Raw genomic sequence first — 25,054 nt, 5'->3', positions numbered from 1 at the left:
GGAGTTGTTACAGTTTCTCCCCAACACCTTTTTAGTTTTTTAAAATGTTTTATCAGGGCATCAAATGCCTTTCCTGCCCATTTCTTCATTTTCCCTTTGCTTCCGGCCCAGTCGCCACTTTTTAGATGTGTTAGCAAAAGATGACTCTTGCCGTCATTTCATCCTTTTCTTTGGAGGCCGTCTCCGTGCCTTCCGGAATTCATAGAGAGACGCGTCTTCCTTGTGGTCTGGAGCCATGGTCTGCAGCCTGCCTTTCTCGTCCCTTCTCAAGGAGTATGTCACATGCAGGAGCCACCCGTGGAGTCGTTCTCCAGGGGCCGGTGCAGTGAGGCTGCGACCCTGCTCGCTGTCCAGTCTCCTGGCCCCACACCCTCCCCATCATCACCTGCTACACGTTGACTTTCTGAAATAAAGTGGTGGCGAACGCTCTGACCAGAGTGTCCAAAACCGAGGTGCGAGACTCCTGGATTCTAGTCTCCTGCCCCGAGCTGCAGCTTTGCTGTGCAAGCCAGAATGTATCTCTCTATCTAGTTTCTGTGTCTGGAAGGCCCAGGCAGTAATAACCACTATTTTCCTCTTTTTAAACAGAACTTAGGGGCAAGCGTTCCTCCATAAGTGCTAGAAAAATGAGTGTTCGATATTTTAAACCCGAGCGAAATGATTCTACAATTTGCAAACTGTAACAAGCCACCATCGTCCCCAGACCTGTGAAGAGTCATGAAGAAAATAGCACCTCTCTCCTAGAGAAAGTATCTGCCAATTGAAAATTAGATTCTCCTGCACTGCCTCTTTATTCTTTTAGCTTATACTTAATAAAGTGGACATTCGAGGATGGACTTCCCAGTGCCCTCCCTGTGGCCACGGGCCTATTCACACCATTCCTGGCTGCATTAAGTGTCTCTAGTGCAGAGAATTAAGTCACGCTGAAAGTAGACTCTGGGTTTCACCAAGAGGTCACGGAGAGCCCCTCTTCTCTTGGCAGTCAGCAGCATCCTGATTACATTTCATTTATCTGCTTGGCAGGACTCAGAGGACCAGCTGGGCCCCTGTCTGCACTCATCAAGAGTTAATTTCTGAGTGAGGTGCTGTGGTCATGAACAAGTGCAGAAGGTACCCCGGCGGTCCTGCCAGATGACAGGGGCCCTTAATTAGCAGCGACGTTCAATCAGGCTGCTTAACCCGCCCCGGGGCCTAGGTGGTCATGTCCTCACCCGCCTCCCATAAACATAGAACCCGCAGCCGGGCCCAGATGTCTGCACGGCCTGAGATGAGGCCAGACACAGGCCTGGGCTTGACACAGGTCCGGGGGATCCCCGAGTGTTGCTTTTATTGATGATGGAGTCGTGAAGGTTCATCGAGATTGGATTTTTTTTTTCCTTTAAAATTTGGAGGCATCTTTTTATCTTTCCCAACTTCATATTTCCCCAAGTGGCCATCACACTGACTTTCTTTGGTATTAAAAGCAATCTCTTGTTGCCCCATTTCCGGCATGGCTGAGGCCTGCCGATGGCCATTGTACAGAACCATGTGGCCAAAGTTAGAATTTCTCACTGGCTTTGAGGCCTGTCTATGTCTCTCCTCACTGCAAGTTGTTCCACTGCAAAATGGAGGTGATTGTAGCCCCACCTACCCGGGCAAGCTATTAGGAAGATCTAATATAGAAACAGTTTGCAAAGTGTCAAGTATTGTTCAAATCTGAGGTGGTATTATTGAACATCAGGATTGGGTTGCTTTTAGTTGACTCATTTCTTATAGCCAAGATCGGTATTTATTTTAATGATCACATTTGTGCTTGTGATCTTAGTGCCCAGTGGCCCAGTCGCGTCTGACTCTTTGCGACCCCATGGACTATAGCCCACCAGGCTCCTCTGTCCCTGGAATTTTCCAGGCGAGAATACTGGAGTGGGCTGCCATTTCCTGTTCCAGGGGATCTTCCCAACCCGTGTCTCTAAAGTCTCTTGCGTCAGCAGGCGGATTCTTTACCATTGCGCCACCTGCGAAGGCCAATGGTCCCCATACTAAAGCCTGGTAGGGTTGGTAGATATTTTATATTGGGCAAGCCAATATTTTCCTAGAAATGTGATCTAATATTGCAGCATTTAATAAGTAGAAAATATAAGTACTTCTTTTAAATTCTGGCCAGGAGACTCTAATGCACATTAAGGACCATGGTATACAGAGTGGGTCAGTGCAGGAGGAGCTTAGCTCAGTGTGACTCCTCATTTAGTCATAAGACCTTCCAGATCAGATCAGATCAGATCAGTCGCTCAGTCATGTCCGACTCTTTGCGACCCCATGAATCGCAGCACACCAGGCCTCCCTGTCCATCACCAAGTCCCGGAGTTCATTGAGACTCAGGTCCATCGAGTCAGTGATGCCATCCAGCCATCTCATCCTCTGTCGTCCTCTTCTCCTCCTGCCCCCAATCCCTCCCAGCATCAGAGTCTTTTCCAATGAGTCAACTCTTCACATGAGGTGGCCAAAGTACTGGAGTTTCAGCTTTAGTATCATTCCTTCCAAAGAAATCCCAGGGCTGATCTCCTTCAGGATGGACTTCCAGGTCCCCCCATTTAATTGGAGGAACTGAGGGTGGGATGTTTCATTTCAACATTTCTGTGGTTCAGGGCCAGTAATTTCAGTAGGAAGGTCCACTGTGAAGTCCTCAAACTGCCTTGATTACTTCTCGGCGAGTGAGCCTTGCCTCTGATGGCTTATGACAAACCTAGCATCTTTACTGATTCCAATGAGTAAACTAGATTTACTTACCTCAAGTGGCTTGAAATTCTTTCTGGTGATCAGCAAAGGTGGAGGCAGCTCCCCATGCCCTTGTTGGCGATGCAGCATCACACTAAAATGTTAGTCGCTCGGTTATGTCCGACTGTTTGTGACCCCATGGACTGTAGCCTGCCAGGCTCCTGTGTCCATGAAATTCTCCAGGTAAGAATACTAGAATAGGTTGTCATTCCCTTCTTCAGGGGATTTTCCTGACCCAGGGATTGAACCCAGGTCTCCTGTGGATTCTTTACTATCTGAGCCACCAGGGAAGCCCCAAAATGTCACATGTCAATGAGTTGACAGTTACAGCACCTGCTGGGAGCATTGCACTGAGCTGGGGGACTGCCCAGGAAGAACTAATGGGCCTTGTGGAGCCTCGCCATGGGAAGAGCTTGGTAGAGCGCATGCTCACTTAAGACGGAAATGCTCAGCATTTTAAATGTTCAGTTCAGTCACTCAGTCGTGTCCGACTCTGTGACCCCATGAATCGCAGCACACCAGGCCTCCCTGTCCATCACCAACTCCCGGAGTTCACTCAAACTCATGTCCATCGAGTTGGTTATGCCATCTAGCCATCTCATCCTCTGTCATCTCCTTCTCCTCCTGCCCCCAATCCCTCCACTTACCTGGCAGATTGGAGCATTCTGTGTCTTGGTGTAATGAAGCATCATGTTGGCATAGCAAAAAGGAAACCGCCCTCCTGACAGGAATTAGGTCTCAGCGGAAGCCCATGGTCCGGTGCGGGGCGTCGCCTGGGAGTGGACGTGTGTGTCTGTGTGGGTGTGCAGCCTTGTTTCTGATGGGAAGTCAAGACCAAACTGCCCATTACATCGCTTAATTCCACCTGATGGTTTCCTGAAACGACTGTTGGAGAGCAAATCCTTCCCTGTTTGCAGGATCTTTTATTTTTTTAACTTGTGGTTTTTCTCCCCCCAACTTTTGCTTTGGAAACATGGAAATGATTTGTGCAGAATTATTTTGATGAAGAGTAAAGAACTGAAAGGGTGGAGTAAATCAGTCACCAGATCGTTACTGCAGCCAAAACCCACTGGAGCCAAAAGCTGCTGGCTCATCCGGAACTTTGCTCTGGGCCTGGTGGGCATAAACTGGAACCTTGGCAATAAACTTCTGGACACTAGGTCACGCTATGCCAGGGTCTCTGGAATCCAGATTTAATACTACACATGCTTTCTTGTTCTGAAAGGAGAAAGCATGACATTAAGTGCTAGGAAAATCTGTTCCATCCTCAATGTGGAAATATTGATGCTAGACACAGAATATGGAGAAGGAGGCTGTGGGCAGTTTATCTGCCTGGCTCCTGGCCAACCGGCATGCACCTCATTCTCTATGGTGGTGCTTTAACTTTTATATCGAGAAGATCATCTTGTCATTAAAGGCTGGTGTGCAGGATAGCTACTTCTACGGCAAGCTCTGGGTACCTTGGCCTTTGGATTCCTAGCAGTGTGTCCAGGCCTATCTTCAAGTTCCAGCCTGCTCACTGTCACCATGACAACCAATGTTAGGTGTGGGATTCACTTTTAGTTCAATGTATAAGGGCATCCCTTGTGGCTCAGCTGGTAAAGAGTCTGCCTGCAATGTGGGAGACCTGGGTTCAATCCCTGGGTTGGGTAGATTCTCCTGGAGAAGGGAAAGTCTACCTGCTCCAGTGTTCTGGCCTGGAGAATTCCATGGACTGTATAGACCATAAAGTCGTAAAGAGTCGGACACGACTGAGTGACCTTCACTTTCACTTTCATAAGGTTAGGAACTTGACTCTGCACAGAGTTCTTTTCTCACATCCTTCATTTTCAACTCAATCATACTTAGCCATGCCTGTACTTATGTCTGCATCTCCAAAATAAGAATTGGAGGTCACATTTTGGGTTTGTTGTCATATTCCTATTTTATTTTCCAAACACTCCCTGAAATGACTAATATTCAGTTCAGTTCAGTTGCTCAGTGGTGTTTGACTCTTTGTGACACCATGAACTGCAGCACACCAGGCCTCTCTGTCCATCACCAACTCCCAGAGTTTACCCAAACTCATGTCCATCAAGTCAGTGATGCCATCCAACCATCTCATCCTCTGTTGTCCCCTCTCCTCCCGCCTTCAATCTTTCCCAGCATCAGGGTCTTTTCAAGTGAGTCAGTGCTTCACATCAGGTGCCCAAAGTACTGGAGTTTCACCTTCATCATCAGTCCTTCCAATGAACACTCAGGACTAATCTCCTTTGGGATGGACTGGTTGGATCTCCTTGCAGTCCAAGGGACTCTCAAAAGTCTTCTCCAACACCACAGTTCAAAAGCATCAATTCTTCGGCGCTCAGCTTTCTTCACAGTCCGATTCTCACATCCATACATGACCACTGGAAAAACCATAGCTTTGACTAGATGCACCTTTGTTGGCAAAGTAATGTCTCTGCTTTTTAATATGCTGTCTAGGTTGATCATAGCTTTTCTTCCAAAGAGCAAGTGTCTTTTAATTTCATGGCTGCAGTCACCATCTGCAATGATTTTGGAGCCCCCCTCCCTCCCAAAAATCTGTCACTGTTTCCATTGTTTGCCCATCTATTTGCCATGAAGTGATGGGACCAGATGCCATGATCTTAGTTTTCTGAATGTTGAGTTTTAAGCAACCTTTTCCCTCTCCTCTTTCACCTTCATCAAGAGGCTCTTTAGTTCTTCTTTGCTTTTTACCATAAGTATGGTGTCATCTGCACATCTGAGGTTATTAATATCTCTCCTGGCAGTCTTGATTCCAGCTTGTGCTTCATCCAGCCCAGCATTTCTCATAATATACTCTGCATATAAGTTAAATAAGCAGAGTGACAGTATATCGCCATGACATACTCCTTTCTGGATTTGGAACCAGTCTGTTGTTCCATGTCCAGTTCTAACTGTTGTTTCTTGACCTGCACACAGATTTCTCAGGAGGCATATCAGGTGGTCTGGTATTCCCATCTCCTGAAGAATTTTTCACAGTTTATTGTTGCCCACACAGTCAAAGGCTTTGGCATAGTCAATAAAGCAGAAATAGATGTTTTTCTGGAACTCTCTTGCTTTTTTGATGATCCAACACATGTTGGCAATTTGATCTCTGGTTCCTCTGCCTTTTCTAAAACCAGCTTGAATGTCTGGAGGTTCACGGTTCACATATTGCTGAAGCCTGGCTTGGAGACTTTTTACCATTACTTTACTAGCGTGTGAGAGTGAGTGCAATTGTGTGGGAGTTTGAGCAGTCTTTGGCATTGCCTTTCTTTGGGATTGGAATGAAAACTGACCTTTTCCAGTCCTGTGGCCACTGCTGTGTTTTCCAGATTTGCTGGCATATTAAGTGCAGCACTTTCACAGCATCATCTTTAAGATTTGAAATCGTTCAACTGGAATTCCATCACCTCCACTAGCTTTGTTCATAGTGATGCTTCCTAAGGCCCACTTGACTTCACATTTCAGGATGTCTGGCTCTAGGTGAGTGATCACACCATCGTGATTATCTGGGTTGTGAAGATCTTTTTTGTACAGTTCTTCTGTGTATTCTTGCCACCTCTTCTTAATATCTTCTGCTTCTGTTCAGTCCATACCATTTCTGTCCTTTATTGTGCTCATCTTTGCATGAAATGTTCCCTTGGTATTTTCTTAAAGAGACCTCTAGTCTTTCCCATTCTATTGTTTTCCTCTATTTCTTTGCATTGATCACTGCGGAAGGCTTTCTTGTCTCTCTGTGATATTCTTTGGAACTCTGCATTCAAATGGGTATATCTTTCCTTCTCTCCTTTGCCTTTCACTTCTCTTCTTTTCTCAGCTATTTGTAAGGCCTCTTCAGAGAAGCATTTTGCCTTTTTCTTTCTTTTTGTTTCTTTTTCTTTGGAATGGTCTTGATCACCACCTCCTGTACAATGTCACAAACCTCCATCCACAGTTCTTCAGGCACTCTGTAAGATATAGTCCCTTGAATCTATTTGTCACTTCTACTGTATAGTCATAAGGGATTTGATTTAGGTCATACCTGAATGGTCTGGTGGTTTTCCCTACTTTCTTTAATTTAAGTCTGAATTTGGCAATAAGGAGTTCATGATCTGAGCCACAGTCAGCTCCTGGTCTTGTTTTTGCTGACTGTATAGAGCTTCTCCATCTAAGGCTGCAAAGAATATAATGAATCTGATTTTGGTATTGACCATCTGGTGATGTCCATGTGTAGAGTCATCTCTTGTGCTGTTGGAAGAGGGTGTTTGCTATGACCAGTGCGTTCTCTTGACAAAACTCTGTTAGCCTGTGACCTACTTCGTTTTGTACTACAAAAAGCTACTTCTTTTATAAATCAAAACACAGCATTCAAAAAACTAAGATCATTGCATCTGGTCTCATCACTTCATGGCAAATAGAAGGGGAAACAACGGAAACACTGACAGACTTTATTTTCTTGGGCTCCAAAATCACTGTAGATGACTGCAGCCATGAAAATTAAAAGATGCTTGCTCCTTGGAAGGAAAGCTATGACAGATGTATCAGTTCAGTTCAATCGCTCAGTCATGTCCAACTCTTTGTGACCCCATGGACTGCAGCACACCAGGCTTCCCTGTCCATCACCAACTCCCAGAGCTTGCTCAAACTCAGTCCATCAGGTTGGTGATGCCATCCAACCATCTCATCCTCTGTCGTCCCCTTCTCCTCCTGCCTTTAAGCTTTCCCAGCATCAGGGTCCTTTCCAATGAATCAGGTCTTTGCATCAGGTGGCCAAAGTATTGGAGTTTCAGCTTCAGCATCAGTCCTTTCAATGAATATTCAGGACTGATTTCCTTTAGGATGTACTGGTTGGATCTCCTTGCAGTCCAAGGGGCTCTCAAGAGTCTTCTCCAACACCACAGTTCAAAAGCATCAATTCTTTGGTGCTCAGTTTTCTTTATGGTCCAACTCCCACATCCATACATGACTACTGGAAGAACCATAGCTTTGACAAGGTGGACCTTTGTTGGTAAAGTAATGTCTCTACTTTTTAATATGCTATCTAAGTTGGTGATGAGAATCCCATGAACAGTAGTCTAGCCCCAGGCAACCACTATTTGACTAACACTAAATGACTTCTACAAGCTTCAGTTTCTTTATCTGTAAGATGGTAATAACAGTGGCTACTCGTCAGCTTTTTCTAGTCATGAGTAAGTAAGACATCATTCAAAAGTTGCAGGTAAACATGAGTGAAATCCAAGGCAAATGTCAATTGTATATGTAGAGAATATTTGTGGCAGAGGAAATATTACATGACTCCTAACCGTGTTTCATTTCCCTCCTGGGCACACACACCTCCTTTCAGCCGGGTTGGTGTTGTGTGGGTGGCCAGGGTTCGGGATGGATGTGAAGTGTGCATGTTCCAGGCCTGGCCCAGAGGAGTCTCCCACTCTCCCTCTCCACTGTGATCTTGGAGGTCCTGTGGGAAAATGGTGGTGTCACAAGTTGGGAAAGGCTTGCCCCTGAGTCACCACTTGGAGGACAGCCACCTGACTAGCCTTGGACTTGTGCATTGCACTTGGAATTGTTTGAGCTAATGTTAGCATACCCTGATGAATCACAATTTTTGGAAAAGAATATTATTTGCTACCATTAATGTATAATTTTATTTTTATGTACTTTGCATTATACCTATTATAAATATAACATACTGTTGTTGAAGGCCATTTATACCCTATATATGACATTATTGTAAAAAAAAGTACAAGTGAAAATCAATATACTTGCAATTTTTAATATAGGAAACAATTATTCACAATGAAGCAAGTCCATATGTTAAATTTTACTAAATTTTTGTGCATATCTTGACCAACAGGAGAAATTAATAGACTCAGTGAGGGGTGAATTCCTGCTGGAAACATTAATAATAATAAAATAATATTAAGTGCCATTGATTAAGCACTTTTACCACATGGCAGGCATATAGTGCTAAGAACTTTGCAGATGTGATAGGAATGTGCCTTGAAATGAGACCTTTTTTCTTTCTTTCAAATTACTTTCATCGTTAAGATTGAATTGGCTTTTTCTTTTTCTGGACTATCATACCCCCTCCCCATTGTTACAACAGAATGTGACTCAGATGATTGCCCAGGGACCTAATTATGTACGAGAATCTGATTTCTGAGATGTCACAGGGCAGCAACTACTGAAATCAATTTCTTGTAGGTTGTTGCAGGTTGAAAAATGACGTGTCTCTGTTGTGAACTGTGTGTGTTTGGGCTGGCGTGCATCACACGAATGATTATTCAGGCTTTCATGGTTTAACAGTGACTTACCAGTCTTTAACTCTGCTGTGTGAATATGTCCAGCCAAATACCATTTCCTGCCAGCTTCATCCCTCTGAATTAACTATCCATGTACTACAGCCACAGCAGAAATTTCCACTGAGGCAAATGCCCCCACTGATGATATGGCCACAGCAGCTTCAAGTGCTTCACGAAGAACTGACTTCAAGGTTTGAATCTCGATTCTTTCCTTCAACATTGTTCTCTCCTTGCAAAAGTGGTGGACAGAATCCACAGCCCAAAGTAAAGGAATTGTAGCCACCACTGAACTTACCATTCTACTGTAATTGGTTGCACAGCCCTGTGATTTGGGCTAATTACTGTGTTGCCCTCTTCTCAAATTTGAGAACTGAGATTTTGAAACTGGAGTTACTTCCTGGGCTGAATCTGGGACTCTGATTCATAAAGTCCAGGTTTTTGGTCCTTAGAAAGCTGGCAGATCCAGACAAGAGTTGTACTGAACCCTGTGGGCCCCATTAGGGATAGGAACCCAAATTCTTTCAGATCAGAAATGTTGGGGAGACTACTGTTTTAGTTCAAGCTGACCACAGCATGGTAAGGGGCATGAGCATTGCGGTGTGTACCGTGGCCCCCTGCTTTAAATATCAACTCTAAAGTGATGGCTTTCAACTTTACATTACCTGATGTTTGGATTCTCACAGTTCTGAAAACATTCTGGAAATATGAAGTTAACATACACTCACCGTACGACCCAGCAACATTACTCCTGGGGATCTGCCCCAGACAAGTGAAAACAGTCCACACAAAGACTTGTACATGGTTGTTTGTGGCAGCTTCATTCATAATAGCTCCAAACAGGAAACCCAAATATTTGTTAAGTTGTAATTGACAGACAAGTTGCTGGGATACTTCTCAGCAAGTTAAAGGTGCAGAATATTAGTACATGCAACAGCATGCATGGGCCTCAGAAATACTGTGCTCAGTGAAAACCCATAGTTCTTACCTGCTCAGAAGTTTTACATCCCTTTCTCCTAGACACACATATGCACACATAGGTGTGAGGCCTCAGAAATGGCAAGCACACTCCCTAACTCAGGTCCTCCCCTGCCTAGACCATTCCTCTCCCAAATACCTTGCCTGCTCGTGTTTCCTTCAGATCTCTGTTCACACATCACCTTATGAGAGAGGCCTCTCCTGTCCATCCTTTATAAAACAGAAGACAGCATCCACTACTCCTTCTCTTACCTCCTTACCTAATATGTAATGTATTTATTTGTATGTTTGTTTAATATCTGCCTCCTTCCAGGATTACGCCTGTTCTGTTTACTGTTGTACTTGTCCCCTGGAAACTAGTGTTATCTTTATGCATTCTCAATAAGTAATTGCTAAGTAATGAATATGAAGGAACACAATTCAGAATGTAGGCAGAAGGATAGGATGAGATTTTGTGTGACGTGTCAAGATATATGCCACTGAGTTGTGTTAGCAGCTTTCCCCTTGTCTGCCTTTTCATTCATTCATGTGCTGGACTGGCTCTGACTCTGAGAAACTGATGACATGCACACCAGGAAGGAGTGCAGATGCCTGTAATACTTCATTTCATGTTAAAATGGGAAATCCTTTCATTTTTGCAACGGTATTAACATAGAGCTTTTTACACAAGCAACTCGTTAAATGATGCGTAGCATACCGACTTGGGGCTTCCTAGGTGGCTCAGTTGTAAAGAATCTGCCTGCCAATGCAGGAGATGACGGTTCGATCCCTGGATCCGGAAGATCCCCGGGAGAAGGAAATGGCAACTGATTCCAGTATCCTTGCCTGGAAAATTCCGTGAACAGAGGAGCCTGGCAGGCTCCAGTTCACAGGGTTGCAGAGTCAGACACGACTGAGCGACTGAGAAGCAGTGTGCTGGCTTTTAGTATGCTTCCTCATCCCATTGCGCCACTTATAAAAATATACATATATAAGCCAAAACTAGGAGAAAACAGTTTTCATAATATTTATAAAATTTTGGTCTTTTAAATGCTATTAAAAGAACTGTGGACATGGAACCAACCCTGTTTTCTGACATTGTTCCCCATTCTGTTGCAGAAAATTTATTTTATGCCAGATTAGAAGATTTTAGACATAGCACAAAATACTGTCTTTGAGTGTCACAGCCTTAATTTACAAATAGTGTTGAGAGATTGTCATCAAATTGCTGTCATATCTTAATAGTAAAAAGAAACATGCTTTTACCAGAAAATTTTGTAAATTCAGGAAATTGATCATCTGACTAATAGGTCATTTGGAGAACTGACCTAGACCTATTGACATTTATCACGTCTTTTCTGTATCTACTGAGAATGTCTCATGATTTCCCTCCTTATGATGGATTACACTGATAAATTTTTTTCTGACATTAAACCATCCTTGCATTTCTAGGATGAACACTACTTGATTACCATGTATTATACATAAGATGCACCATTGAATTTAGTTAGCCAGCATCTCATTTAGAATTTTCACATCAATGTTTATAAGTGAAGAGGGCCTCTTTTTTTTTTTTTCTTGCTTACTTACTTAGAACTGAGATTATTCTAGAATCATGAAGCGAATCAGGCAGTTTTCCCCCTTTATCTAATTTGTGGAACATAATGGAATGTTTTCAGAGTTACTAATTGCAGCTGTTTTGAACCCCAGTTGTGCTCAGTTTACTTAAGCCACCAAAATATTTTTTTAAAACCTTGTCCTTAATTAACCTTTTAAATTAAAAAGATACTTTTCTAGTTTTCCTGTTTTTCTTTTTTCCAGTGAGTGACCTAAATTAACTGTCGAGTTAATTTTTAATGAATATTTATCCACTCATTCATTAGACATGCATTTAGATTTATTAGGTATTTGCTCTGCACAGGGCATTATCCCAGGCTGGGGGAGAGATGAATGGCAAGAACCATGCCCTCATTTGTTCCAGGGTTCGCTCACCAGTTATTACTACCCAAGGCAGCATGTCTCATTCTGTGAAAGAAAGGGCTTGAACCATGTGGGACTTTCAGACGTTTGTCTCTCATGAAATAATAATTTGTTTATTGAGCCATAAAGGAATCACGGTCCCAAATTTCCTAGCTTCGGTTAGAAACATACATAGTCATTCTTCGTATGTGTGTGAAGTATGTACTATATGCTTGGCAGTGTGTGTGGCACAGAAACTGTGAAGTCGATTTCAGCGCACATGCATTTAGTTGTGTCCAACTCTTTGCAACCCCATGGACTATATAGCCTGCCAGGCTTCTCTGGCCATGGGATTTCATACACAAGAAATACTGGAGTGGGTTGTCATTTCCTCCTCTAAGGGGATCTTCCTGATCCAGCTTGTGTCTTCAGCAGGCAGATTCTTGACCATTGAGCCACCAGGGAAGCTGTCGATTTCAGTAATTTGTGTCAAAGGTTGTTAGTACTTTGGCATCTGCATACTGTCATCATTTGCTCCCATTTTGAATATATTAAACTGTGTTTGAAGGCATGAGCTGCTCTGGAGGAGACCCCTGTGTTTCCAATTCCTTCCAGCCCTGCTGTGCTCACGAGTTCACAGATGCTTGTCACTGAGCACCATCCATATTTCTTAAGCATAACAAGAGACGCTGCTGCTGCTGCTGCTAAGTCGCTTCAGTCGTGTCCGACTCTGTGCAACCCCAGAGAGGGCAGCCCACCAGGCTCTGCCATCCCTGGGATTCTCCAGGCAAGAACAGTGGAGTGGGTTGCCATTTCCTTCTCCAGTGCATGAAAGTGAAAAGTGAAAGTGAAGTCGCTCAGTCGTGTCCAACTCTTCGCAACCCCATGGACTGCAGCCCACCAGGCTCCTCTGTCCATGGGATTTTCCAGGCAAGAGTACTGGAGTGGGGTGCCATTGCCTTCTCCGAACAGGAGACGCAGTTCTACCTTTTTTTCCATGTTTGCAGCCCAGGTGTGATGACATCCCACTGTTTCCATGCTTTGTGGTTTTAAAAAGAAATCAGGGGTTTCTAAAGTCTTAGCCTGGCGCCTCAGCCAGAGAAGCAAAGTCAGATGTCTTCCTTTCGCTGGACTTACTCACTCCCCTGCTGACCTTTCATGGTCTGGTCTCAGGGCTGTAAGTACCATCTCCACAATAATGGTTCCCAAATGAGTGTGTGCATGCTAAGTCACGCTAAGTTGCTTCAGTCGTGCCTGACTGAGACCCCAAGGACCATAGCCCACCAGGCTGTCTATCCATGAGATTCTCCAGGCAAGAATACTGCAGTGGGAGGGAGGTGGGAGGGGGGTTCAGGATAGGGGACGCATGTACATCCATGGCTGATTCATGTCAATGTATGGCAAAAACCACTACAATATTGTAATTAGCCTCCAATTAAAATAAATTAATTAAAAAAAAAAGAATACTGGAGTGGGTTCCCATTTCCTTCTCCAAGGGATCTTCCCAACCCCTGGATCAAACCTGGGTCTCTTAAATCTCCTCACTGGCAGGTGGGTTCTTTACCACTAGCTCCACCTGGGAAGCCTGACCGCCATGTGAATCCTTTTAAAACACAAATCAGACTTATCATCTTTCTGCTTAGAAGGCCTCAGGATTGCTGCTTCCTTTATTCAGTATAAAAATCTGGAATCCAGACCCACAAAGCCCTAACCTGCTTTCTCCATGCCCCCCCTGCACCCCCCAGCTCACATGCCTTCCCCTGCACCCCCCAGCTCACATGCCCCCCTGCACCCCCCAGCTCACATGCCCCCCTGCACCCCCCAGCTCACATGCCCCCCTGCACCCCCCAGCTCACATGCCCCCCTGCACCCCCCAGCTCACATGCCCCCCCTGCACCCCCCAGCTCACATGCCTTCCCCTGCACCCCCCAGCTCACATGCCTTCCCCTGCACCCCCCAGCTCACATGCCTTCCCCTGCACCCCCCAGCTCACATGCCCCCCTGCACCCCCCAGCTCACATGCCCCCCTGCACCCCCCAGCTCACATGCCCCCCTGCACCCCCAGCTCACATGCCCCCCTGCACCCCCCAGCTCACATGCCCCCCTGCACCCCCAGCTCACATGCCTTCCCCTGCAAAACGCACTTAGCACCTTGGTCACTTTGTTCTTCCTCTGACGGTTCTGCGCCTTTGGCCTTCCTGTCCACACTGCCTGAGCTCTCCTCTTTCAGACACCTTCTCGGCGAACTCTCTCACTGCCCTTCTGCGGTCTATCAAAGGTCTGATCAGCAGAGTCTTGCTTGACCTTTCAACACAAAAACAACACCCTGTCCCTGTCCCTTTCTTTCCCTGTCACTCTTTTATTTTAACCACGTTGACAATCTTGTATTTACCTGTTAATTTGCACACCACCCCCTCACTGCCATGCCCACCCCTCTCCCCTAACAGGAGTGCTTCGTCGGGAGCAAGGACAGAGCATTTTCACTGTAACAACCCATCTAGAGCCTGGATGAGGGCCTGGCACGTAGTCCGCATTCGCTGAACTAGACGTATCCAGGCCGATGTGACCCAAGGAGCTTAAGGAGCTTGCCCCTTGGGAAAAGTTGTTCCAGGGAGTCCACAATGGGCGGCCCCGTTTGCATCTAGGGTGAGCTGGAGAACACATTCTATGGAAAAGCAAGCTGCTTTTTACATAGGCATGTCATGGGCTCCAGCTGTCTGTCCATGTAGGTCCTAACTTAGCGGACCCTCATAGCACCCCTATGAATGAGGCAGCAGTTACCCCCATTTGATAGCTGACGAACCTGAGGCTCACAGAGGTTATGAAGTTGCCCAGGATTCTTGGCTGGAAATATCGGAGACAAGAGAAACCGACCATTTGTTCTAACAGTGTCTTTTCTCACTGCAGGCATATTTCTTTGGAGTCTGATTTATGTTCAACATTTTCGCAAATTTTCCATGATTTCTACTCCGTAATTCTCGTGTGTATTTGTTTCAATATAAAAATACTACCTTAACCTATCTCTGGGCTTACTCAGTGTTTTGCTTCTTGGAGTAACTCGAATGCACTAGTGAGGATGCACCCTGTTATCCTGTGTTTTCGTGAACCCTCTGATGGGCACGAGCCTTGGGGTGTTCTTAACAGATTGTGAGAAGGCTTCTCTTCCCGGCGGCTTTCCGCCATCTTCCTTTTCCCTCCCTTGGCTGTAGTTCCAAGAAGCACCACGTGTCTTAATAGTGCCATGGTTCTGAGATGAGACAATAGCTGTAGGTTTCATTATTTGAGAGCATTTATTTGATGTGGCTACCAGGCTTCCCCAGGTGGCGCTAGTGGTAAAGAACCCATCTGCCAATGCAGGAGACTTAAGAGAACAGGGTTTGGTCCCTGGGTCGAGAAAATCCTGTGGAGGAGGGCACGGCATCCCACTCCAGTATTGGTGCCTGGAGAGTCCCATGGACAGAGGATCCTGGCAGGCTGCGGTCCATAGGGTCACAAAGAATCAGACATGACTGAAGGGACCTGGCACTCACATACCAGGCATGCCTTGTGCTAGCTCTGTGACTCTTAATGAGTAACTTCAGCTTCTCCATCTGCAAGTGGGGTTGCATTAAGATCAATACTGTTCCCCAATGTGGAGCCGTGTCCTGAGGATTGAATGAGATCACCAGCAGGGGCTCACCTGGGCTGATGGAATGAAACCAGTTGCAGATGAGGCTCCTCCTCGGCGGGAATCCCAGGAAAGCGTCACTGTTGCGGGTCTGTCAAAACCAGAGGAATGGCAGTGATTTCCTGTGGCTCCACCCAGTCCTCTGCCCTATAACAACCAGCTGTTTGTCAGCAGGTGGCAGCTGGTCCCAGAGCAAGCTTCGTCTTCGTGCCTTGTGACCAAAAAAAAAAAAAAGGCTGCCGGCCCCCAGGGATTAGCTCTGGGCGCCGGTGGAGTGGCCGCCCGGTGATTTAACCAGGGTCCTTTTGCAGGTTTCACTCTGGGCACCTGGCTAATGGGATGGGGATTTAGGGACCCGGCAACGAGACTGCCTTTTCCTGCTCCGCGCAGCATAGTCCTGCGTGCCTCGGCCACAGGCAGCCTGGGTGTCAAGGCGCACGCTCCTGCCTTTACACGGCTGCGCCGTGCCTTCCTGGACACTGCTTTTATTTTGCCGCTTTTCCTCTGGGGTGGTGGGGGAGTCACTGCGGAAACCTGCTCCATCCATTCCAAGTGGCCCTTTCTAAGTGATGTGAGAACACCCTTTCTAACCTGGCGTTTTTTTCATCCTTTTCCCCCTCTTTGCTTTTTTCTCTTCCCTTTGCAAAGATGTTTTTTTCTTCGGGGGGGGGGGGGTGCTCCCCACAAGGTTTCTGAAGCCACGGAAACTGAATCCTTGTGCTTCTCGCAAACAGGCCCTTGTGACGCAGCCGCACTCCACGTGGCCCCGTAGCCCCCGGCCCTGCTCACGTGGCCCCGAGAGGACCCGCCTTCCAGGGTGCCCAGGTGGTGCTGGTCTGAGCCCCAGCCTGGCCGTTGGCGGTTTCCCCATCACTCTCTATTTCTCTCATACGGTGCAAACCCAACCTAGAATAGGTTACATTTAATGGGGTGAGAAAAATCCACACTGGAAGAGAAAAGTCGCAGGTGAGGTCAGACTGCTTCCTCCTGGGAGGGCAAACGATCGTCTCCCCTCTGGCTCCCACAGCGAAAATTCTCCTACAAAAGAGCTCTTTTTATGTTTGATATATTGCTTTTAAAAAACAAATCCTTCATGTTTTTTTCATTTTTGGTTCATACCTCTTGGCCGACCCAGCAGGAATTTGGCAGCTGAAGGCGATGCTTCTCGCAAACGCTCAAAGCTGCCTCGCTGAGAGTCACTGGCTGCTGCGGGGGACTGGGTGCCTGGCCCGGAGGCGGGCTGGGGAGGGCTGAGCGTGCCATTCCAGTCTGCAAGAGTTAAAGGGCTTAGCAGTGTGGACACAGACAGTGTGGCGTGGGGGCTCCTTACACAGTTTTTGCTAGTTGCTCTATGTCTGAAATTTATTTATAATCGAGTATTTTTTAAGTTACCCAAGGCACAGCAAGGTATGTATGGATTTTGTTTTGGACAAGCCCATACCTTGCTATTTTTTCCCAGTGTGAAATCTCTTCTACTATGATTCATGTTCCAGAAGATCTCCAAGAAGTTATATTTAACCCACTTTAAATATAAGCAAGCTCAAACAAAGGCACACCTTAATTTATTACTTCATTTTATTCTATTTACAAAGCACACTGTCCAACACCTGAATTCGTTGCTTTTTAAAAAAACAGAAGCCAAGCCAGTGCCACTTCAACAATTCTGCTGACTCCATAATTGTTTTTAAATGGAGAGAACACCAGAATTACCATCTTGTGCTTCTGGAAACTCAAGCGTTCTGCAGGCTGAGGAATTGACGGCTTGCCAGAAGGGTTATACAGCATCGCCTGACCCTCGTTCCAGTGCAGACAGCCCCCCTTGCTTGTCTGAGTCTTGACAGACCAGATTGGAACATTCCTGCTGCCTTCTGGATCTTTCTTTGTGGATGAGTAGAAACATAAGACTCAGAGAAAAGCAGCCAAACACGGACTATGTCATTGCGATTATTTTTGTCTTTACTCTGAATATAGGAGCCAAGATGACATCATAGGGCCCTACTTTACAATTCCTTGAACTTCATTTTTCACCCACTAAATTAGCCACCAGAAAAAAAAAAAAACACAGAACCCAAACAAAAACCCATGTTTTTCAAGATGGGCAGAGATATAATAAAACAGGTATGGATACTCTTAAATCTTGTTTTAAATCTTGGTGGACGTGCAAATTGGAAAATCCTTTCAAAAAGCAATTTGGAAGTAGGCATCAGGAATCAAAGATCATATTCTTTGATCCAATAATCCTACTTCTAGTAATCTAAAAATAGTCAGGTATATGCGAAAATCCATCCTCTGGAAGATTTATAATCAAATAGGAATAGTACACAATCAGTAATTTAATTTATAATTAAATAAATAGTACACAATCACTGGGAATGTTATCCATCAACAGAAAGACTAACAATGTAGAGAAATGGCCAGAGCCATTAAATTATAGTTAGAAGATTAAAACCTTTGGAACGTACATGCATGAAAGGACTAGAAAATATGGGAAATATGGGAAAGTAATAATAGTTGTTAGGATAAATAATTAAAGCTTTCATTTCTGTTTTCCAAACTACCTATATAGTATGATTACTTTCATAAATTAAAAATCCTGCATACCTCTAACCATTGTTAAGGGAAAATATTAATTTAACCGCCATGAATTTAGAATTTACGATTACTATCTGGACAGAGGTTAAATTGGAATTTCCTCTGTTGATGGGCACAGACAAAATTATAGGCAAAATATTTAAATTACTTTCGTAGTTTAAGCCCAGTCATTTTTTTTTTTTTTAGCATACTTTAGTTAACTGAATTCATTTGTAAGAAGTAGAACTGTATTAGAAGACTTTTTCCCCACCACACCAGACTACCGTTGTCTGACTCAACATTTTCATTCTCTTTTTGACAATTACTGGAGGAGGTGGTGTGGAAGTGTTTAAGAAGAAAAAGCAGGTCATGTCAGATGGCGTGCATGGCTGTAGGAAATGGACTGTTTTGTTGCCCTTTTCTAATAGGACAATCGATGCATTCATTTGCTAACTGGAGGGACTCTCTCATACCCACTAGAACTTTCTTTTTCGAAGAATATACTCCTCACACTGCCCTGCAAAAACAACAAAATCCACTGCCAGCAAGAACTGCATACGGCTGCACCCCAGTTTATAGGAAAAGGGGTGACTGCAATCAGAGCTCCCGCCCCTGCTCCAGAGTATCATGACTTCATCTTTACCAAAGACGTTATTCATCCTCGCTAAAAAATCCTCTGAGTTTTTATAACTTCAGGATACTTTTAATAACACACTCCTTTTCTATAATGACCTCCGACTGTAACCCAGTCCATAAACCTCTCTCCCAGACCCCGCCCTGAAGGCCTCCTCAGCCCCCCGTTACAGACGGGGTCTGCAGGGGGAACTTTCGTCTTCCTCCTTGCCTTTTAATGCTTATCATAAAAAGCGGTCTGAGAAGTTCCAGGCAGCTTCATTACATGGAGGCACACCAGCAATCTCCATTTCATTAGGATGCTAAGTTCAGCCCACCGCTCTTGGCTCGCCTGAGGGTCATTCGCTGGAGCAGCGTGAGCAGCAGGTCCGAGGTTCTGTCGATACCATGATCCGCAGAAGAACCAACTCTGGTCCTGCGTGCTCCGCTGCTTTGCTCTGCGCCTATGTGTCCCAGCAGCATGTGGACCCAGGTCACTGGGCGTGGTGGGTCATCGTCCGAGGTACCCTGCAGATTGGCTGGCTGTGTGTGTGTCCCTCGAGGTGCATTGTGCAGGCATTTAGGATGGTTGCAGAGGGGACGTGTGCACAGTACCGCTTCAGGAAGACCAAGTGCCATCCCTAGGAGATGCCATGGTCTTATGGGGCGTGATGACCAAACAGCTCACTAGACGGAGTTGAGTGCATGCAACAGAACGGAAACAGAAAAACCTGTGACCCAACTCCAGGCAAGCCGAACTATAACAGTCAAAGAAATATACGCTGGGCTGCTAGGATCCACTGGGAACCCTGACAACCCTCATAGTTAATGGACACCATTAACTAGGTCACTCTTGAGAGTCCCTTGGACAGCAAGGAGATCCAACCAGTCCATCCTAAAGGAAATCAGTCCTGAATATCATTGGAAGGACTGATGTTGAAGCTGAAACTCCAGTACTTTGGCCACCTGATGATGGGAAGGACTGACTCATTTGAAAAGACCGTGATGCTGGGAAAGATTGAAGGCGGGAGGAGAAGGGGATGACAGAGGATGAGATGGTTGGATGGCATCACCGACTCGATGGACATGAATTTGAGTAAGCTCCGGGAGTTGGTGATAGACAGGGAAGCCTGGTGTGCTGCAGTCCATGGGGTCGCAAAGAGTCGGACACGACTGAGTGACTGAACTGTACTAACTAGATAACAGCAGAAATGGTTTCTGGTCTTGTCTTCAGCACAGCCAGTCTTGGCCTTAATCGGCCTGGGGATGATGAGCACCAGCGTTAGGCAGCCCTGGATGGCTTTATCAGGTGTTTCCAGGGTCTTTTCTCTTAATCTTCTTTACAGTCAGTGATGTAAGAAGGAGACATCAGATGATTCCTCTTTTTCCAGAATGTCTTTATGAGAGAGCACCTTGGGTGGAGAATGCCTGTGTTAATCCAGAGCGCTCAAGTTGCCAGCTCTCCTTGAGGGCTCACTGTGGGGAGTGGTCCATCTCTTATCCCAGTGGGTTAACTAAAGACTGCAGTGTGCTCGGTACTCTGCTCAGGGTGCCCATGCAGGGTGACCTGTTCCTTCCTCCCAGGGCCCTGTGAAGAGATAAAGCCCAGTTTTATGCACAGGGACAGGGACTTGGCATAGACAGGTGACCCCAGGGATGCACCCCCCCCCCCCCGCAAAAGCACCTACATTGGGTTTTCTGTGATCCCCACTGTGGTAGAGGATCCCTGCTCCAGCAGCCCCTCAGGCTGGTCGAACCAAGTGCCCCCTAAATGGTGGTTGTGCTGGAGCTGGAATGGCCTGGCACTCTCTCAAAGGCAGACACTCCATTGCCAGTTTTCTGCTAAGATGAAAATGGTATTGGCTGAAAAGTATTGACTGAAACTCCGATACTTAGGCCACCTGATGTGCAGAGAACTGACTCGTTGGAGAAGACCCTGATGCTGGGAAAGACTGAGGACAGGAGGAGAGGGGGATGACAGAGGACGAAATGGTTGGATGGCATCACTGACTCAGTGGACATGAGTTTGAGTAAACTCTGGGAGTTGATGATGGACAGGCAGGCCTGACATGCTGTGGTCCATGGGGTTGCAAAGAGTCAGACACGACTGAGCAACTGAACTCACTGACAATGGTGCCCCATCCCACCTGGGAGACGCCCTTAGAAGAGCATCCCGAGTTACATCAGGGCTTGGAGCAGAAGTGACAGTGCCCTAGTGCCCACCAACCAAGGCCAGCTTAGTTTCCACACGTGTTCACATCTTTAAATGCAATCCATGTGCCTTGTCCTCTGTCCCCCGACTCTACCCTTCAGGAAGTGAGCCATCTCCCCCTTACTCTTGATGCCTCTTATTGTCCCTAGGACTTAGATGGCCCGCATGGCCTTGTGTTGCTGACTGTCCTTGCTGCCGAGGTCTTTTTCTCCTTGGTTTGATTAAACATTCAATGAGAACACACCATTATGTAACGTTTCTTCGCATATATCTTCCATATATCTAACATGGCATTTTAATTAACAGGAATCCAGTAACTGTATTTATTATTAAAAACTCCGCCCTGTTGGACGTACTCTGTTATGGTTTCAGATGGTTCAGGATGCCTTTAAAAAAAGTTTTTTCAAAGGAAAAGGAAACAAAGAAAATGCATGGGAAAGATTTATGTATTTAGTTGGGGGAGGGGGAAATTAAACTCCTCATAATAGTTTTTAAATTAAATTTCATACTCGTCCAAATCCTTTCCTTCTCCACCCCTTCCTCTGATATTCCCTCACTCATTAAAGCATAGGGTTTTGATGGTATTCACAGGGAACCTGATTTACTGGAATAAAGAAGTTCTTTAAGTTTTAAATTTTGGAACGCTCCCAGTGTGTCTGAACCCGGGTTTCAGATTTTACTGGCATTTTGTTGGCAGAGCAGTCTTTGGAGCCCGTCCTTATTTGAGCATGTTTCCTAACACCTTTGGCGGTATGGTACTATGTTTTTTAGATTTAAAAAAAAAAAAAAGAAGTTTAAATAGAAAAGCATATATAAACATATGCAGAAGATTGATTCTGAAATGTCCAGCAAAATAAAAGGACAGTGAAACTCAAAAGTTATCAAATGAGAAGCACTTTATTTTTAAAGCAAGGAAATTCTTTTTTTTTTTTTAATATTTAGTTGTAGTTGCACTGGGTCTTAATCGCTGGATGTGGGCTTTCTCCGGCTGCGATGAGCAGCAGCGCCTCTCGAGTTGCAGCGCGCGGCCTTCTCACTGCCGTGGGGTCTCTTGTTATGGAGCCTGGCTTCAGTAGCTGCTGCCCGTGGCCTCAGCAGCTGTGGCTCACGGGCTCAGTTCCCCCGTGGCAGGCAGGATTCTCCCGAACCGGGGATCGAACCGCTGTCCTCTGCATTGCAAGGCAGCTTGCTAACCACGGGACCACCAGGGAAGCCCGAGAAAGCGCTTCCTTTTTAAGAGGTAGGGGATGAAGACAAGGATACCAGGAGAGGAGTGTTTTCACGACAAACCCTAGGAAGGCTGACGTTTCATCTGTGTGCCTTCTTCTCTCCACGCACAAGCGTCCTGATGACTTAGGGTTGAGAATACTGTACCTCCACTGCCCTGGGCACGTGATGGGGATGGGCAGTCACAAGGACCACAGACAGAGTCCAGCTGAGGCGATGGGAAAGCTTGTGGAGGTGAGGGAGGGTGATAGGCTTTATGTGTGGAGGGTCTCTAGAGATGCCGCAGAAGGAATCCCTTGTCACCCCTGGGTCTGAAGGGACAAGGGATGAAATGGTATCTCCCAGAACCCCCTGGAGAATCTGTGTGAGTAGAGACTGAGTCCCAGCGCTGGGAAAGAGGGAGTGAGATGCTCTGAGACCTAAAGCTCGTGTCCTACTCAATGAGACAGGAACAAGGGCAGTTCTAGTCAATAACCCGCACTTCCGTTTAACATCATCCTAGAAATGTTGGCCAATTCAGACGGACAAGAGTAGTCAATTAGAAGCATACAAACTGAGAAAGGGCTTCTCTGGTTGCTCAGTGGTAAAGAGTCTGCCTGCCAAAGCAGGAGCCACTGGTTCGATCCCTAGGTCGGGAAGATCCCCTGGAGGAGGAGATGGCAAACCACTCTAGTATTCTTGCCTGGGAAGTCCCATGGACAGAGGAGCCTGGTGGGCTACAGTCCAGGGGTCGTAAAAGAGCCCAATATGGCTTTATGAGAAAATAACAGCCACCAAAATGGAGAGAGAAGTAAAACTATCTCTCCTTGCAGCTGATATGATAGCATACCTGGGAAACCTTAGAGAATCAATGACAAAACAAACTAAGAATTCAGTAAGGGAGCAGGCTATAAAATGTTCTACTAGCAAGGAGCCCAAGCAGAAACCAATCTCGGGTCAACAGAGTTGGCTAGAAAATGGGATTGGGGAAGCAGGGGGCTGGAAAATGACCATTTGAAGGAAAATCTGTTCTAGAATTGGACTCTGCACCAGGTTTGGTTCATGGGGACGATATACCCAGCATATCATGGAGCAAAGCCCTGCATTAAAGAAAGAGGCCCCTTGTCCCATTGAGTGAAGAGTTAAGCTGGTGCTAAGCTTCCTGGTCGAGCAAGCTCTGGCACGCTGCTTGCTCTCTGCAGGGTGGGGTGCATGAGAGGCTCCAGAGAGAGGTCTGAGCATGAGAGGGGAGAAGGGTGACATCTAGGGCAGCAGGGTGGTGAAAGGATCAGTGGTTTGGGGGCCAGCTGGCAGGGGCAGAGATTTCTTCCTTGTAATTACCCTTGAAATGGCAACCATCTTGGGGTGGAAAAACCAGTGCCCAGGAAGGGCCTTTAAGTGGCAGGGTGGAGCCTCCCTTTCTAGAGGAAGAAATTCATTACCTTCACGTTGCTTTGTCTGCCCAGATGTTTCAGCAGCCACTTGGCTCTGCAGGCAAGGAAACTGCTTATTACAGTGCTTTATGTAAATCTAGTTAGGAAAGAATAGAATGTTTGAGACTGAACGTGTATAGAGCAGGGAAGAATACCTCTGCAGACACGCTCCGCAGACGTAATGGACTTTGGAGCAAGCGTGGTGGTGTTTGGTTTTTAAACATTTAGGACGACACTATTTCCATTCTTAAAAAAGGACCCCATTTTGATTTTACTCTTGAATATAAATTTTCATAACTTTTCAGAAAAAGTATACCTATGAACAGATATAAGCCATTCCTTGCTCCTAGACAGGACAACTCAACACCCCAAGATGTCAGTTCTGTCCAAGGGCACAGGTTCAGTCCCTGGTCAGGGAACTAAAATCTGATTCCGCATGGCCAAACACAAGAAAATAATCACTGACAAAGTGGTGACTTTCTGTAAGGGAGCACGAGAAAGAAAAATATGCAGTTATCTGTTCCCGTGTTCAGAAAGAATCACGAGAACAATAAACCGGAAACTAAGACTAGCTGAATTGTTAATTGTCGAAAGAAGTTTGATGGGAAGACTTAAGTAGAAGGAGTAAGTGGGAGGAAAGTCACACTTCTCAGAGTTTCCTTTTCTGTACAGTTTTAACTCTTGGGATCAAGTTAAAGAATAAAGAAACAGGAATGGCAGGGTGACCCTGTGATGGAACACAAAAGTGCAGTTCAACCTCACCTTGTTTCTGAAGACTAACATAGCTGCGCTCGGGTAAAAGAGAAAAAGAACAAACCCTATGAACTTTAAAGCACAGTCGCTGACTATATACCCTCAGGCTAAAGACAAGACCTGGAGAAGCCTAGTTAGTGCATTTGTTCTTCACAGTAGCACAGGTCAGCAATTCTGAAACCACTTTCTGTGTGTCAGAGTGTTGAGCAAATAAGTAAATATATTTGAGATAATGGGAGCCAGATTTCTCATTATTTGAGAAGGAGGTTACAAATACAGAAAGGGGGAGAAGAGGAACTTCCCTGGAGGCCCAATGGTTAAGATTCCATGCTTTCAATGCAGGGGCTGCAGTTTCCAACCCTGGTTGGGGAACTAGGATCCCACCTGCTGCTCAGTGTGGCAAAACAAAGTGAGATAAAATAATAAAATAAAGGAGAGTAAAATGGACCTGGTGCTGTTGGGTTGGAACTGAGAATTTTCAATTAATTAATGGTGTTGGGTTTTTTTTTTAATTCATGTGTTTTAAGATGGCTGGACAGATGGAAAAAAAGGAAGGAAACATATGCACTTTTTTGTTCTTTCCTAACACCCAGATTTGTTTTTTAAACACCATTCTCCTCTAAAAGGAACCATAGCTCCTTGGAGA

The 25,054-nt window shown here is 45.7% G+C and overlaps 1 protein-coding gene and 1 long non-coding RNA gene across 3 annotated transcripts in view; both read left to right on the top strand.

Moving 5' to 3' along the window:
* Positions 1 to 25,054, top strand: part of HLCS (holocarboxylase synthetase) — a 214,403-nt gene that overhangs the window by 168,833 nt on the left and 20,516 nt on the right. The gene's annotated exons all lie outside the window — the stretch shown is intronic.
* On the top strand, positions 16,406 to 17,756 carry LOC133251903 (uncharacterized). The gene is made up of 2 exons (XR_009737778.1): positions 16,406 to 16,587; positions 17,214 to 17,756. It is a non-coding gene; the product is annotated as an uncharacterized LOC133251903 (long non-coding RNA).

The sequence above is a fragment of the Bos javanicus genome, chromosome 1, assembly GCF_032452875.1.
Source record: "Bos javanicus breed banteng chromosome 1, ARS-OSU_banteng_1.0, whole genome shotgun sequence".
Taxonomy (NCBI): Eukaryota; Metazoa; Chordata; class Mammalia; order Artiodactyla; family Bovidae; genus Bos; species Bos javanicus.
The sequence above is the reverse complement of the archived record's forward strand: the minus strand, read 5'-3'. Positions and strand labels throughout refer to the sequence as shown.